This window comes from Phacochoerus africanus, chromosome 9, assembly GCF_016906955.1.
Source record: "Phacochoerus africanus isolate WHEZ1 chromosome 9, ROS_Pafr_v1, whole genome shotgun sequence".
Classification (NCBI taxonomy): Eukaryota; Metazoa; Chordata; class Mammalia; order Artiodactyla; family Suidae; genus Phacochoerus; species Phacochoerus africanus.
The window spans coordinates 47689824-47705763 of record NC_062552.1 but is presented as its reverse complement, the minus strand read 5'-3'; the positions used below and the strand labels follow the sequence as shown (position 1 = coordinate 47705763).

General features: G+C 44.7%; 1 long non-coding RNA gene across 2 annotated transcripts in view; it reads left to right on the top strand.

Annotated features, from left to right (window-relative positions):
• The window catches only part of LOC125136388 (uncharacterized), an 81832-nt gene that overhangs the window by 6129 nt on the left and 59763 nt on the right, over positions 1-15940 (top strand). For both annotated transcript variants that reach the window (XR_007137170.1, XR_007137171.1), the window contains exon 2: positions 13955-14355. This is a non-coding gene — a long non-coding RNA (uncharacterized LOC125136388). The remainder of the gene's footprint in view (positions 1-13954; positions 14356-15940) is intronic.

Genomic DNA, 15940 nt, shown 5'->3' with positions numbered 1-15940 from the left:
GATTTGCTGGGCCAAGGTTAGTACATACATAGTTCTTAAAGAAAATGCTGAGCTGTTTCCAGAGTGGCTGTATTATTTTTACATTCCTGACAGCAGTGTAGGAGTGATTCTCTTCCTCTGCATCCTTGCCATCCTTTGGTGTTGTCATCACTCTTTTATGTTTTAGGGCAGTGATAGCACATTGGTTTGTTTGTTTTCTTTTTCAGGTCACACCTGCGGCATATGGAGGTTCCCAGGCTAGGGGTCCAATTGGAGCTGCAGCTGCTGGCCTACGCCACAGCCAAAGCCACAGCAACTCGGGATCCAAGCCGAGTCTGCAACCTACACCACAGCTCACGGCAACACGGGATCCTTAACACATTTTTCGAGGCCAGGGATTGAACCCACATCTTCATTAACCGCTAAACCACGAAGGGAACTCCAGCACACTTTGGTTTTCACCTGCACGTCTCTGGTGGCTAATGATATTGAACACCTTTCCCTGTGCTTATTTGCCACCATTTGGTGAAATGTCTATTCATGTCTTTTTCCCATTTTCTAGTTTGAATATTTATTTTTTACTGTTTTTGAAAGTCCTCTGTATATTCTAGATGCTAGATACCTTTGTCACATTTGTGGTTAGCACATGTTTTCTCCCTCTTGTAACTTGTCTTTTCATGCTTTTCAGGAGAGTCTTTCCACAGAGCAAAAGTTTTAAATTTTGATGCAGTCCGGTTTGTCATTTTTTTAAATGGATTGTGCTTGACATTATTCAAGGACCATCCAGTATCATGCGCTAAACAGACATTGCATCAAAGAAGATAGAGTCCCACATTACAGAAAGCTTTCATGTTCAAAGACTTCCATCGAAAATCTTCCCTCTGTTTTGTTGTTTAGATGTGTTGACTTTTAAAAGATGTTTGTGGTTTTAGAGAAACCCCCTGGACATAGAGATGGACTTAAAACTTACAAAGATGTGAATTGCAAGACTACTGTTGCTTACTATAGACAAGCTTCTGTTAAAGAGCTATTTACTCCTGGGCACATGGAGTTGGTGCTCATTTCTGCACTGTCACACACAGGGCATACAACCTCACCAATAAATCGTTCATTGTATAAAGAAAAAAAGGAACTGTTGTCATGTGGGAGGAGGTCAGGAAAAGGCTCATATGTCCCCAATGGAATTGCAACTCATTCACTTGAATGGAATCACTACTCATTCATTTGAAAAATAAAATAGGGAGACTTAAGCACAGTCCACGGGGATTATAAATTATGGGCAGTCTGTTCCCTTGTTTAGAATATTTGGGAAAGAAGAACTTTTGTATAGTCAGAGCAGTGAGTTTCCAGTTACTGAATATTTTCAAGCAGACTCTGGACCACCATGTAGCAGGGGTGTTGGAGAGGCAAGCCAGGCACTTTAAGGTATACGAGATGTATTTTGAGAGCCTATCCAGTCCTGGTGTCTCTGGTATCATGACCTTTGTCCAAGGTAAAGTACAGAACTGTCCTGGGAAGAAGAACACAGGTAGGACTGATCCTAAGAAATTAAGAAAGAGCACCAGGAAGGAGCCAGATAAATGAAGGAGGTCCTTGTCTAGACTAAGTTGGATTAATGGAGTTGGAAATGCCGTTGAGGGGAGGCTATTTTGCTCTTGATAAAGCGTTGGGGAAACTGTATTAGATATGCTAGACGGTGATGCACTATGAAATCGCAGTGACTTACCACAAGCAAAGTTTATTGCTTCCTTGTGCAAAGTCCTTCATGGATGTTTCTGGTACCGCATCCTCCCCCATGGGAATGACTCCGTGACTCAGGTTCCATCCATCTGGTTGCATGTCCCTTCAACTCATGGCCTCTAAGGTCCACAGGAAGGGGGAAGGGAGTGCAGGAAATACAGCCGCCTACTTTAGACGTCCCATCCCTGATTATTTCATGCATCACTTCCACTCACATCCATTAGGCAGAATGGATCCCACAGCCAGTCCAGTTTCTGGGAGGACCACCCAGATAGTTATACACCTGTAGCTTGTGCCACAAGAAGCCAAGACTTAGAGGGGTGCCAAGATTTCATTATGACCACTGTGTTATTATGACCAGAACCAAGATTAGATTCTCGATAGGATGACCTATAGGGTTAAATATGGTGTGTGGTGAAGCCTTCTACGGCTGAGTCCTGGGCATTCCAAGATCCTTTTCTGCCCCTTCCCCCTTGGCAGCCAGAACTTCTATGAAACATCTGTTTATAACTCCCTATGCTCACTTGACTTTATATCTTTGCTCCTGCTGCTCCTGCTGCCCCTGCTTAGGTGTGAATTCCTTCTACTTCTTCACCTATCTCCTCTTTGCCTACTTATTCCTTCAGACTCAGCATCTGTGCTTCCAGGAAGCTGGTCTTAATCCCCTGATGCCCTGCTCTCCAGATGGGTTAGATATCCTTCTGTGCCTCTGCATCCTGTCCGCCTCTAACATCACAGGTGCTGAAGGTTATGTCACTATCCGTTTATGACTCTGTTTCCTTCACTAGATTGTGGACTTCTTGTAAGCAAAAGACATCATTCAGACATTCAAACATTAATACAGCAAATCTGACCTTTTGTAAGCAGTTTATGAATTTTAACAATTATAAACTTGTATATATAAATTGTAAAATTGTATATACTTACTAGAGTTGAGACTTTCTTGATTCTTGGTATGCTAATTTTGGGTTTTTTGTTTGCTTGTTTTTTGTTTGTTTGTTTTTGTTTTTTAGGGCTGCACCTGTGGCATATGGAAGTTCCCAGGCTAGGGGTCAAATTGGAGCTACAGCGGCTGGCCTATGCAACAGCCGTAGCAGCCTGGGATCCGAGCCACATCTGCGACCTACACCACACACCACAGCTCACGGCAACGCCGGATCCCCACCCCACTGAGTAAGGCCGGGGACTGAACCCACATCCTCATGAATACTAGTCAGATTCATTTCTGCTGCTCCACAACAGGAACTCTTGGTATGCTAATTTTTGATTGTACTCTGGATATTTCGAAATTATAAGACTCTGAGTCTTGTTTGAATTCTATAAAATGACGGCATTTCTGCTTTAGCAGGCGATCAACCTAGTTGGTTTTAGGCAGACCAGCTTTCTGTAGGTGGGTTCTATCTTCAAAGCCTTTGCAGATCCAGCTGATGTGTACGCCACCTAGTGGCCAGTCTGATTGTGGGCCCTGATCTCTCCTGTGGTTCATTTGTTTCTGATCCACTCTGCATGGTCAGCTTAGAAATAAGCCCAGATTCTTAAACAACTTGAGCAGCACTCCCAGCTGCCTCTTCTCTGAGGTCTTCTGAGATCTCCCTGGTACTTCCTGGTTCCCTGAATTGCCCTTTTTGGACCCTCATCTGCTGTGTATTTCCCATAACTATACCTGTGTCTGGGGCAGTGGGGGTCACTGAGATAGATTCCCACCCCCAATTTTGGGGGGGCGTGTGTGGATTTTAAGATCAGTGATTCCATACATGCAACAAGAGGGAATGAAAAGGTTTATTATTTGTATTCTGGACAGTGCAGGGAGGGCTCCCAAGCTGGTCTGAAAATGGCTTGAGAGAAGGGAAGGGAAGGGCCAGGGAAGGAGGCTGGCTTGGTGCTTGTGATGCAGGGGTCAGGCTGGAGTAGGAGTTCCTGCATGCGGCCTGGAGCTCCATGGTTTGAACTGCCTGCCAGTTACAAAGGAGTATCTGAGCTTTCTATCAGTTTTACCCAGATGTGGGGCAGAAAGGGAGGAAGGAGTATTGAGGCTTGAGAGCTATGAGGGATCAAATAGCAAAAAAAGAGAATCAAATCCTTTGTTACAAGGAGCAAATGGCAAGAGGACAGAGAAAAAGCAACAAACATTTGTATTTTCTTGGGTGAGTTCTGTCAGAAAGGAAGAATCCTCTTCCTCAGAGTTTTTAGGTACCTGTGGGCCAGCTCAGGCTGGGTGGAGTGAGAGAGAAAGGAAAAGGAAAAATGGGGTTATTTCCCCCATTCCTTGAATGTCGGGAGACCCCTTTCCCACTCCTCCTGTCAGAACTTAAAGGGCTTCTTCTAGAGCCTTTGTTTTCCATCCTTGCCAAGGCTCATCTCTGGGTCTGGGGTCCTTGAGTCCAGGCCAGGAGATACCAGGAAGAAAAGTGTCAGACTCACCGCCAGTCTAATGGTACTTCAAATTGTGGTCTTTTCTCCAGTCTGCCTCCTACCATTGACTTTTCATGGTAAATCCCTGTTTGTGTATTCTCTCCAGCTTTTATAGATGCATTCGCTGGAGACACATGGTTACCCACCCCATCTTACATAGAACCAGAAGCTATCTCATTTCATTTTGTTCATCCTGGGCCTAGCACAGGGCCTGACACATGGAAGGGACTTAGCATATGTTGACTGAGTGAAACAAGTTTCTGATAACCATTCTATGATCAATTCTTTTCTTTTCTTGGGAAAGTGAGGCATACAGAACAGATCTAGCCTAAGTTTATAACAAGTTTTTTTTTCTTGTTGAATCTTTAAATCAGATAAGTATTTCAAAAACCAAAGTTGCTATATCTCTGGGAAGGGTTTGGATTGCATAGATATCAATGAAATTACTTTTTTTTTTTTTTTGGCCATGCCTGCAACATGAAGAAATTCCAGGGCCAGGGATCAGACTTGTGCCACAGTAGTTACAATGCTGGATCCTTAACTAGCTGAGCCACCAGGGAACTCCTCAGTGAACTTTTTCTTAAACTCTCTTACCTGTTCTAAGATTAAAAGAAAATAAAACAGAACTGACAAAGTACTTCCTTTAGTTGCAAGTGTTTATAGCCTAGTTACCACCCAGACAGGCTGAGCCGTAGGTTTAAAAGAAATTCTGTGGAGCTCTGTTGCCCATTCATCCGTATGCATATAAATTATTGGATTCTTTTACAATCCGAGTGCCAGAAACACCCCCAAGTACTTGAATAGCCAGCTCTTTTATTGCTGCCTCTTTAATCCTAGGCTGCTGTGACCCTTGCCGGCAACAGAACTTAGCCAGCAAGTCCAACATGAAATTGACCAGGGCTCATCTTTTCTGTTTTTGAAGTTGGCTTTGACAGGGACCACACGAGTCAATGGGACCTCTGTGCGTGGATGGGATTCCCAGGAGAGTCAGGAAGGAACGGATGATTCGTTAGATAAAACAGCCCAGAGAGAGTCTGCTTGCCTTTTAAATTCGTGTCCTGTGAGAAATTTTGAAAACTGATGCTGCTGAAGACAAAATTCCCATCATGAGCTAAACAGGATCCCTGACAGAGAGGAAACCCAAGCTTCTGAGAAGCAAGATGCAGTTCTCTTTACATGGAGGCCACATCGGTGGAGAATGGCACCCAGCCAACTAGGGTGCACACTCTTTCAAATGAATCGGAGGCTCAGCCCCCTTCTAAAGAATCTTTTTTCACTCTGATTCCATAAGAACAAATCAGTTATCTGCTCTGAGTGATCGAATGCCATTTCTCTCTGAGTCTGCTTTTCTCTGCTCCCTTTTTGTTCTATCTAGCTGCTTTGGCTTTTTGAATGGCTTTTTCTGTCCTGGTTTATCACAGGGATGAATTGCATCCATATCAGGAGTTCTCTCTTATGGCAGGCTTGGCACCAAATGGAGAAGTTAAAACCCTCCCTCCCTAAGTCAAATCCAGTTCCAGGGGGCACCAGAGAACCATCCATGCACTTTGGATGCAGTGGTTTTGGTTTTATCTCCATTTTGTATTATTTGCTGCAACCTGGAACATACTTGACTATGCGAGAATTTTTATCGACATAGGACTGGTCTGGCCACAGAATCTACTCCCTGGGAGTTCCTATCGTGGCACAGTGGTTAACGAATCTGACTAGGAACCATGAGCTCCTTGCTCAGTGGGTTGAGGATCTGGCGTTGCCATGAACTGTGGTGTAGGTTGCAGACGCAGCTCCGGTCCTGCGTTGCTGTGGCTGTGTCATAGGCCAGCAGCTATAGGTCCGATCTGACCTCTAGCCTGGGAGCCTCCATATGCCCTGGGAGCAGTCTTAGAAAAGACAAAAGACAAAAAAAAAAAAGAATCTACTCCCTGTCCCCCTACTGCAATCCCCAACCCGGTCCTCTGTATTTGCTGCCAGTTAGTCCCATGTGACTCGAGGAGGGCTCCTGTGGGGGACTTCTGTCCTCTAAAGTCCCCCGGCCCCCTTAGGGGGAGCTCCCTGCTGCCATGTCTTTCCGGTTGCTCCCTGGGAATGTTTGTGTCTTTCATCTATATCTGGATCTGGCACATGGGAGGAGAGGGTAACTATCTATGTCAGGGATTTTTCTTCCTTTATTTCCCCTCTCCTCCTGAATGCACAGTATGGCAGATTAGAACCATAACTACGTCTTCACCACAAGTATTGTGAGTCCCTGCCCTGTGAAAACGGCACAAAGTGAAGCATATTTGTTGCAGAAAAATGAGAAGAGATGAAAAGAAACATCCCCACGTTCTTTTTAATAAAACAATCGGGCTGAGGTCCCTTCCCTCCCTCTAGTCTTTCTGACTCAGCTCCTGCTCAATTTCATCAAGTTCTGGTCTTGCCTGGCATCAGGATGGTGCCCTCACAACCATCATTTTTATTCCTCAACCACTTTAGTGAAGTTGCTTTTTAAGGAAAGGCTTTTTAGGGCCACACCTACAGCATATGGAGGTTCCTAGGTGAGGGGTCCAGTTGGAGCTGTAGCTGCCGGCCTACACCACAGCCACAGCAACTCAGGATCCAAGCCCCATCTGCTACCTACACCACACCTCACAGCAATGCTGGATCCTTAACCCACTGAGTAAGGCCAGGGATGCTAGTCGGGTTCATTAACTGTTGAGCCACAGCAGGAACTCACCCAGAATTCATATTTTTAAAAGGTCTTCCAGCCACACAAGCATCAGCAGATCCTAGCCCTCCCGGACTCCAGGCTGTGGTCCTGTATCTGAGTCACAACTAGGCCCACCTGTGGGACAGCAGGGGCTGCTCTGCCACCATCTAGGCTGCGCCACAAACTCTGGTCTGCATCCCTGCTGGGGAGGAACAGGCAGCCTAATGTCTAGGACTAGGGCAGCAGGCAGTGCCATGTGGAAGTTTGATGTCAGCCGGCCAGGTGCTGTCAGAGTTGTATTCTAAAATCTAAACGCGATCCTCAAAGTGGGGTCCCACCCAGACCTGCAACATCAGCAGCACTTCAGAACTCTAGAAATTCACATTCTCTTCAGGCCCACTGAAGCTGACTCCAGGGTTGGGACTGGCAGTGAGTTTTAACAAGCTCCCCAGTGATTCTAATGCACTATGAAGTTTGAGAACCACTACTTTCAATGTGTGCTCTGGATTCTTCAGGATTCTTCAGTAGGTTTTTATTTATAATCTCATTAAAATGACTGTGGGACCCAGTTCAGAGAATTTTAAGATGGTTTGGCAACTCCAAATATGTCCTCAAACCTCATATTACACTATAGGGGATTCCTGCATTAGAAATTTATTCCTTCAGGTTTTTATTTTATTTTTTTTAAGCTATTCTCTTTTAAAAGGTAAAGATTTGGGGAGTTCCCATTGTGACTTGGTGGTTAGCGAATCCAACTAGGAACCATGAGGTTGGGGTTTGATCCCTGGCCTTGCTCAGTGGGTTAAGGATCTGGTGTTGCCGTGAGCTGTGGTATAGGTCACAGACATGGCTCAGATCTGGCATTGCTGTGGCTCTAGCGTAGGCCGGCAGCTACAGCTCTGATTAGACCCCTAGCCTGGGAACCTCCATATGTCAAGGGTGTGGCCCTAAAAAGACAAAAGGACAATACATACATACATACATATATACATACATACATAAAAGGTAAAGATTCTGCTTAGTAAATTCACATAAAAGTGTCCATGATACCTGTCATGTTCTGCTTACCGTGGCTAGGAGGGGAGAGGAAGACATCACGAAATAAGGAAATAGCTGAACCAAGATAAGTATTGCCTGGAGATGGCAATTTTGCTTAGGGCTGGCATTTCCAGAGCTTATGAAGTCACTAGAGTAAAAAAATTTATTTGAACTGTGCCCAATAGCTTAATTTAAAAATAAAATAAGGGAGTTCCCGTCGTGGCGCAGTGGTTAACGAATCCGACTAGGAACCATGAGGTTGCAGGTTCGGTCCCTGCCCTTGCTCAGTGGGTTAACGATCCGGCGTTGCCCTGAGCTGTGGTGTAGGTTGCAGACGCGGCTCGGATCCCGCGTTGCTGTGGCTCTGGCGTAGGCCGGTGGCTACAGCTCCGATTCGACCCCTAGCCTGGGACCCTCCATATGCCGCGGAAGCGGCCCAAGAAATAGCAACAACAACAACAACAAAAAGACAAAAGACAAAAAAATAATAATAAAATAAATTAAATAAAAATAAAATAAGGATGGGAGTTCCCCCTGTGGCTCAGTGATGATGAACCCGACTAGGATCCATGAAGTTGTGGGTTCGCTCCCTGGCTTCGCTCAGTGGGTTTTAAGAATCCGGCATTGCTGTGAGCAGTGGTGTAGGTCAAAGATGAGGCTTGGATCCTGCCGTTGCTGTGGCTGTGGCATAGGCTCTGATTCGACCCCTACCCTGGGAACTTCCATTGGCTGCACATGTGGCCCTAAAAAGCTGAATAAATAAATAAATAAATAAGAGAATGGAAGCGTGAGTTCACGGGGATTTATGGTGGGCAAGACCTCAGTTCATATGCTGGCACCAACTAGCTAAAATCTTAGCTAAGTTACTTAAACTTTGTGTCTGTAGAATGTGGTGATATAATCCAAGACATTGTTCAATTAGAATTTGGTTGCAAGTGACAGAAAGTCCAACTCAAACTGGTTTATGACAGAAAAAGGTAATCTATTGGCTTTTGTAAATAAAAAGTCTAGAGATAGTTCTGACTTTAGAAACAGCTTGATCAGAGTTCAGAAGGGGCCACGAGAATGCAGTGGGTCTTCATTTCCCTCTCTGCTGCTCACCGTGTGTTGGCTTCATCTCCAGCCTATGCAAGTTGGCGAGATGGCAGCCTCAGCTCCCGCCAACATGTCAGGGTTCAAATTTGGATCAAGGGCAAACCCCAGAGCCCAGACCAACCCCCCAAAGGAGACTGATTGGCTCTGATTTGCATCCCTTGAGTTATATGCTTAGCCCTGAGCCGGTCTCTGACCACAGGGGAAACTGATGCTCTGGATCAAATGCCAAGTCTGTGTCCTACCCTGTCCCTGGAGCGGGGGTGGTGAGAGGTACTGCCCATGCCACAGAAACCACAGGGGATGGAGGTTGGGAGGGGTGGCTCCCCACAAAACATGGGAGGGGAGGTTGTTACTGGAAACAGAGTGAATGGAGAGGGGCTGGCCTGGAAACCACACATGTCCACCACAAGGATCTTGGTTCCCACATCTGTCACTCTGTGAGGTCCTCCCATGGCCCAGAGCGGGAGCCATGTTCACCAGACTGCCCTGTAAACGGAGCACGGCTTGGCCTTGGGGAGGGAGGGGTCCTGCTTCTATTCAGGATGACTAAACACATCCCCTTCCCGATGGAAAGGCTGTCCCTGATAGAAAGGCAAAGCAGTCCGGCTTCTTGTTCTCATGAGAACACACGCAGCCCTGTCCACACCGCTCCTGCTGGCCTCTCCTGCCTGCTCACCGCCATCTCCCCATCTGCCATCCTCTGTCCCCTGGGCTCTTCCTTGGCACGTCCATCTCTTTCTTTCTCCCTTCATCTCTGATCACCTGTGTTTCCTGTCTGTTCTTCTCTGCTGCCTCTCTGTTTCTCTCTCCCCATTGCTGATTGGATGCCTCTGTCTGTCTGTCTGTCTGTCTGTCTCTTCTTGCTCTTCCCTAGCCTCTGTCTCTGCTTCCATTTCTCTCTTGCTGGGATTCTGCCTATCTCTGTCTGACTCATTCTTTCTTATATTGTCTGTTCTTCTCTATCTCTATTTAAGTACCTGCCTGTTTCATTCTTTGTATCTACTTCCCTTTCTCATCTGCCTTCATCTCCGATTTTTCTTTTTTTTCTGAAATAGACAATTCTTACTGCTCTAGACGAAAGCAGGTCATGCTCACTCCACATGTTTCTTAGCCAACGGGCAAATGGTTTGTAAGAATGGAGGAAAGACCTCAAAGGGGAGGAAATAGATAGAGAAAAATGAAGCATTGATGGGATACCTGAGGCATAGCACTGCCAGTAAGGGGTTTTTTGAACCAAAAAATACACAGCATGGGCACATGTACAAACTCGCATATTCAGGTCATAACCACCTTCAAGCAAGCACTGACCTTCTCCATCACAATTACAGTTGGATTTGGTTGACTTTTTTTTTATTTTTTATTTACTTTTTCCTAACTGAATAGTAGCTCTCTGGGTCTCTAGGCAGTCTGGATTTCTGTAACTGATATCCAGTCTCAGCAACAAATGACCTGACTGCTATAGGACACCTTCATGTCCACCCCGTGGACAGCTTAGCCCCAGGTTTCCTGGTAGTGGTCACCCAGGTCCTGCTCCTCAGTGACTGACTATATCTCCAGTGCTCCACTCAGCAGGGAGCCTTTCTTACTGTTGAGCTGCAATCTCCAATTCCATAGGAGGCATGGCTAAGTTTTGAAAAATAGAATGTTTTTGAAACATTAGAAGGGAAATATCTATCCAACAGGTGTGGCACCCAGATTTTACTTCCTTATGCATATAAAACTTTGCTTCATATAGCTTCCTTGAGGACAACCCTAATCTTCAACGAAATGAGTTAGTCTTCACTTAATCATGTCTGCATTTTCAAGGGCTATACATTGGCTTCTGCCATCAGTATGCTTTTTAGGGCCACACATAGCATATGGAAGTTCCCAGGCTAGGAGTCAAATCGGAGCTACAGCCGCTGGCCGATGCCACAGCCACAGCAAACCAGGATCAGAGCCTCATCTGCAACCCACACCACAGCTCACAGCAATGCCGGATCCCTGACCCACTGAGTGAGGCCAGGGATTGAACCAGCATCCTCAAAGATACTAGTGGGATTCATTTCCGCTGCTCCTCAATGGGAATTCCCACTAGTGCATCTTTTAACTCCTTGATATAAATGACAAAAAGAGTGTAAGGTCATAGGATCTTTTCTCTCTCCAACTTGAACACTTAGCTGCTCTGTTATGGTAAACAAATTAACCTTTGTGAGTCCCAATTTCCATGTTAGTAAAATGAAGGATAACAGGTGCCCAGCCCAGTGCCTGGTACTTAGTAGGTGCTGATAAATGTGTTCATTAATATAGGAGAATGATGTTCTGCTTTGGCTGCCCATGAGAATCAATGAGAAGCTTTTTTTTTGCTTTTTTGTTTTTGGTGTTTTTAAGGCCGCACCCACAGCATGTGGAGATTCCCAGACTAGGGGTCAAATTAAAGCTGTAGCTGCCAGCCTACACCACAGCCACAGCCACATGGGATCCAAGCCATGTCTGCGACCTATACCACAGCTCCAAACATCACTAGATCCTTAACCTACAGAGCAAGGCCAGGGATCGAACCTGCATTCTCATAGATGCTAGTCACTTTCGTTTCTGCTGAGCCATGATGGGAACTCTGAGAAGCTTTTTAAAACCTGAAGCCCAGGAGTTCCTGTCGTGGCAAAGTGGTTAACGAATCTGACCAAAAACCATGAGGTTGTGGGTTCCATCCCTGGCCTTGCTCGGTGGGTTAAGGATCTGGTGTTGCCATGAGCTGTGGTGTAGGTTGCAGACGCGGCTCAGATTTGGCATTGCTGTGGCTGTGGTATAGGCCAGTGGCTACAGCTCCAATTCGACCCCTAGCCTAGGAACCTCCATATGCCGCAGAAGCGGCCCAAGAAATGGCAGAAAGACAAAAAAAAAAACCCAAAAAACAAACAAACAAACAAAAAAACCTGAAGCCCAGGCTGTAGATTAGACCATTTTTTTTTTCTCCTTTTTAGGGCTGCACCCTTGGCATATGGAGGTTCCCAGGCTAGGGGTTGAATAGGAGCTATAGCTGCCAGCCTACAGCACAGCCACAGAAACACAGGATCTGAACTGAATCTGTGACCTACAACACAGCTCACGGCAATGCTGGATCCTTAACCTGCTGAGCCAGAGATCGAACCCGCAACTTCATGGTTCCTAGCTGGATTTGTTTCCGCTGCGCCATGATGGGAACTCCCCAGATTAGACCAATTATATAAGAATTTCTGGGTCTGAGACCTGGCAGCAAATATTTTTTAAAATCCTGGTGCTCATTCCTCTCCAGGTGATTTCAATGTACGGCCAAGCCTGACAACTACAGATATAAGAGGCGGTTTACATTAGCTGGGTGCCTTATGTGTTTAATAAAGGGTCAGGAGTTCCCATCATGGCTCCATGGTTAAAGAACCCGACTAGTATCCATGAGGACTTGGGTTTAATCCCTGGCCTCGATTAGTGGATTAAGGATCCTGTATTGCCATTAGCTGTGGTATAGGTCATAGACGTGGCTCAGACCTCACATTGCTGTGGCTGTTGTGTAGGCCAGCAGCTATAGCTCCAATTCAACCCCTTGCCTGGGAATCTCCATATGCCGTGGGTGTGGCCCTAAAAATACAAAAAAAAAAGGGCGGGGGAGTAAAATGCCCCCTTTTAAAAAGTGTGCTTTCAGACTCCAGCCCTCATGAATGAAATGTCTCCAATGTCTGAAGATCGCCTGTTCCTTAGGGTCATCTGAAACAAAAAATGACCTATCAGAGTTCTTTATTTGGTCAAGGGAAAGTACATGTTAAACATTTAGTTCAACAACACACAATGAATGTTTTCCAGGTACTGAGAATTGTGCTAAACCAAAAGTCTCTATCTTCAGAAAATCATCTGTAACTGAAAAAGACACACCGCAAGTAAAAAGCAATACTTCGTGAAACAAAACCAGACCAAGCAAAAACTTCCTTTCCTTGAAAGTTGATGCCTTTAAGCACACACCCTGCCAAGTTAATTTTCTGCTGAATATTATTTCTCCTGCTGCCTGTAATGAGGGGCCTGAGAAGAGGAACAGGAAGTTTGCACTCATGTGGGAGGTTTGCTGGAAAATTGTGTGCTAAGGAAATCATTTCAGTGGTCAACATTGCTAACAAAAATGCATTGAGCTTCCCCCCCAAAAAAAAAAATTGAACAAGTTTTGTACTTAGTGGTACCCAGCGATTTTAATCTAAAAAAATTGTGTGTACATTTATGAATTTCTTCCTCATTTTGATGACACTGTTGACACACTCTGGAAATGAGATGTGTTTGTTTTTCTTTGTTCTTTGCTCTGCATTGGTTGTTCCCAGTCTAGAAAAGAGATGTAATCTTCAGAAAGGAAATAGATTAAGGGGGCTCCATTTCAAGAGATTCCATCAGAAGCTCCACTTGTATCTTCTTCGCTCTGAAGCCTTTTCTGTGCGTCTCATGTCTGCTTCCTACCTTTCGCCTCCCACTCTGGATCCCCAGGATCACATTAGGGCTTGTTTTCCACTGGCCGCTCAGCTAATACTACTCTCTAAAGAATTCAAACTGGCATCTGGTATTCATGGACCATCTAATGGGAAAAGATCTGGAACCAGGAGGCCAGAGTTTAAGGCCTTGTTTTATTCCTTACCATGCATACGACACCAAGCAAACACAGCAGCCTCTTTGAGCCGCTGTTTCCTTGTTTATGAGTGATACCAACATTAATTGTTGTAAAAATTTAGTCAACCACAGGCTTATTTGTATATGTGATACAAATGTCCCGGGCTATTTTGTAACACCCTGAACTGGCTTGATTTTTTCCTTTGGAAATATTTCACCTTTAATATGAAAAAATCGATAAATGACTTAAATGAACCAACCGAATTTTTTCATTATCCTGCAAACGACCCCCACCCCCCCAGCTCACACCTTAGTGCAGTCCAGCCCCTTTGGAACAGGTAACCCTAAATGCACCAGGAAGAAAGATTTCAAAATGTGTTGCCTTATTCTTTTTTCTTTTCCCAGGTGATTTATTACAGAGATCCAGCTGGGCTTTGGAGTGAAATCTGGTGGCTCTGCAGAGGGTGACAAAGGCAGAAATGGATCTGTCTTTAAACAAAACAGAAGGAAGGGCAGAGAAACCTCTATATGCCTGCCCTCCCTGCCACACACTGGGAGCATCGCTCAGGGTCTGGGAGTCAACTCAGCAGCCTCTGCTGACGTGTCCCCACCACCAGCTCATGGGGAAGCTGGCCTCCCACACAGCAGCTTAGTCCCAGATCAGCGGTTCCCAGTGAGCAGTAAAAAAACAAAAAACAGCAAGAAATGGTTTTCCAAGTCCTCTTTCATGGAGACGAACAGAAATGGCAAAGACTATTTTCATCATTACTGCTGTAAAACGTTCTGATGTTCTAGGGAGATAAAAGGTAAGGATCATCCAGCCCTCCCACCTCTATCTACCCTGATCCACCCATAGCCACCCCACCTGTAAAACTGTTCCACCTGGTCTTTATAAATTCCCCAAAGGTCCAGATTTCAAACTAACTATCTCTGAAATATGGAGGAAGGTTATTCTTCTCTCTTGTCCTCTGCTAAGAAGTTCAGGGGAGGTGCTAATATTTACTGAGCTCCTGGCAGATGTCAAGGCATTTTCTCAGTATTTAATGTTCATGATGGCACTTTAAGGTACGTATTCTTATGCCTATTGATGGGGAGACTGTGCATCAGAAAGATTAAGAAATTTATTCAAGATCACATTGCAAATAATTGATGGGAGTTCTCTTGTGGCTCAGCCGGTTAAGGACCCAGCGTTGTCACCACAGCAGCTTGGGACACTGCTGTGGCATGGGTTCAGTCCCTGGCCAGGGAAACTCCAAATGCCATGGGCATGGCCAAAAAACAATTGGTAAAAACAGCATCTTAACCCCATCCACCTCATTCCTTCCATTAATTGATCTTCCAAAACATGATTGGAGAGAAAGTATGGCATAAATTACCACTGTAGTTCTTCAGTTGGTTAAACAGAAAACATATTGAGCTTATTTTCAAATCAATCAATCAATCAATCAATCTTGGTTGTTTCCTCCCAAAGGCAATATTGACTTGTTTAAAAAAAAAAAAAAAACCCTAAACATGAAGCTTTGTTGATATTTGAAAATGACCATATTTTTTCTATATGTGTCATTGAAACCCTTGAGAAGGCTAGAAAATTCTACCACTTCACAAACCCTCGGACCTGACAAGGGGGGGAAAGCCTTTTTTACAAAGTCAAGACACAGTCATTCTTGGCTCATGAGCATATGGGGATCAGTTGAAACATGTCTGAAAGCAATTTATTGCCAGTATAGAAGTTAGCAAATCATTACTCAGATATGATGAAGTACTCATAAAAGTATACTTTCTAGTGTTTTGTATGCCTGAAATTTACATTAACAAAAAGATTTATTATGTTTCTTTTACATTTTCCAATTTTTATTGAAGTATAGTTCATTTGCAGTGAAACGTCAGATCTTCAGCACACAGTTCTGAGTTTTAGCAGTCATGTACATCTGTGTAACCCACACCCCATCATGCTACAGAATACTTCCACACACCCCCAAATATCCCTCAGGCCCTATCTCTGTCAACCCCTGCCCACCCTACCCCTCCATAGACAACCACTGTCCTGATTTCTTCTGATGTAGATGGGTTTTGCCTTTGTTAGAAGTTCGTATAAATGGAATTGGTGTGTATCTCTTTGTACCTGGCTTCTTCCATTCAGCATAACAATATTGAGGCCCATCCATGTGTTGTGGGTATCAGATTTTCTGTGTGATTTTCTGTTCTTTTTTATGGCTGAGTGGTATTCCTTTGTATGGAAGGATCCATTTTGTTTATTCATTCTCCTGCTGATGGACACTTGAGTTGCTTCTAGTTTGTGGCTATTCTAGTTGTTGAAGCCAAGGCTGGGAAAAGAAAAAAGAACTAGGTAAAATATTTTGAAATCTGATTTTCTTCCTGGAACATTCTATT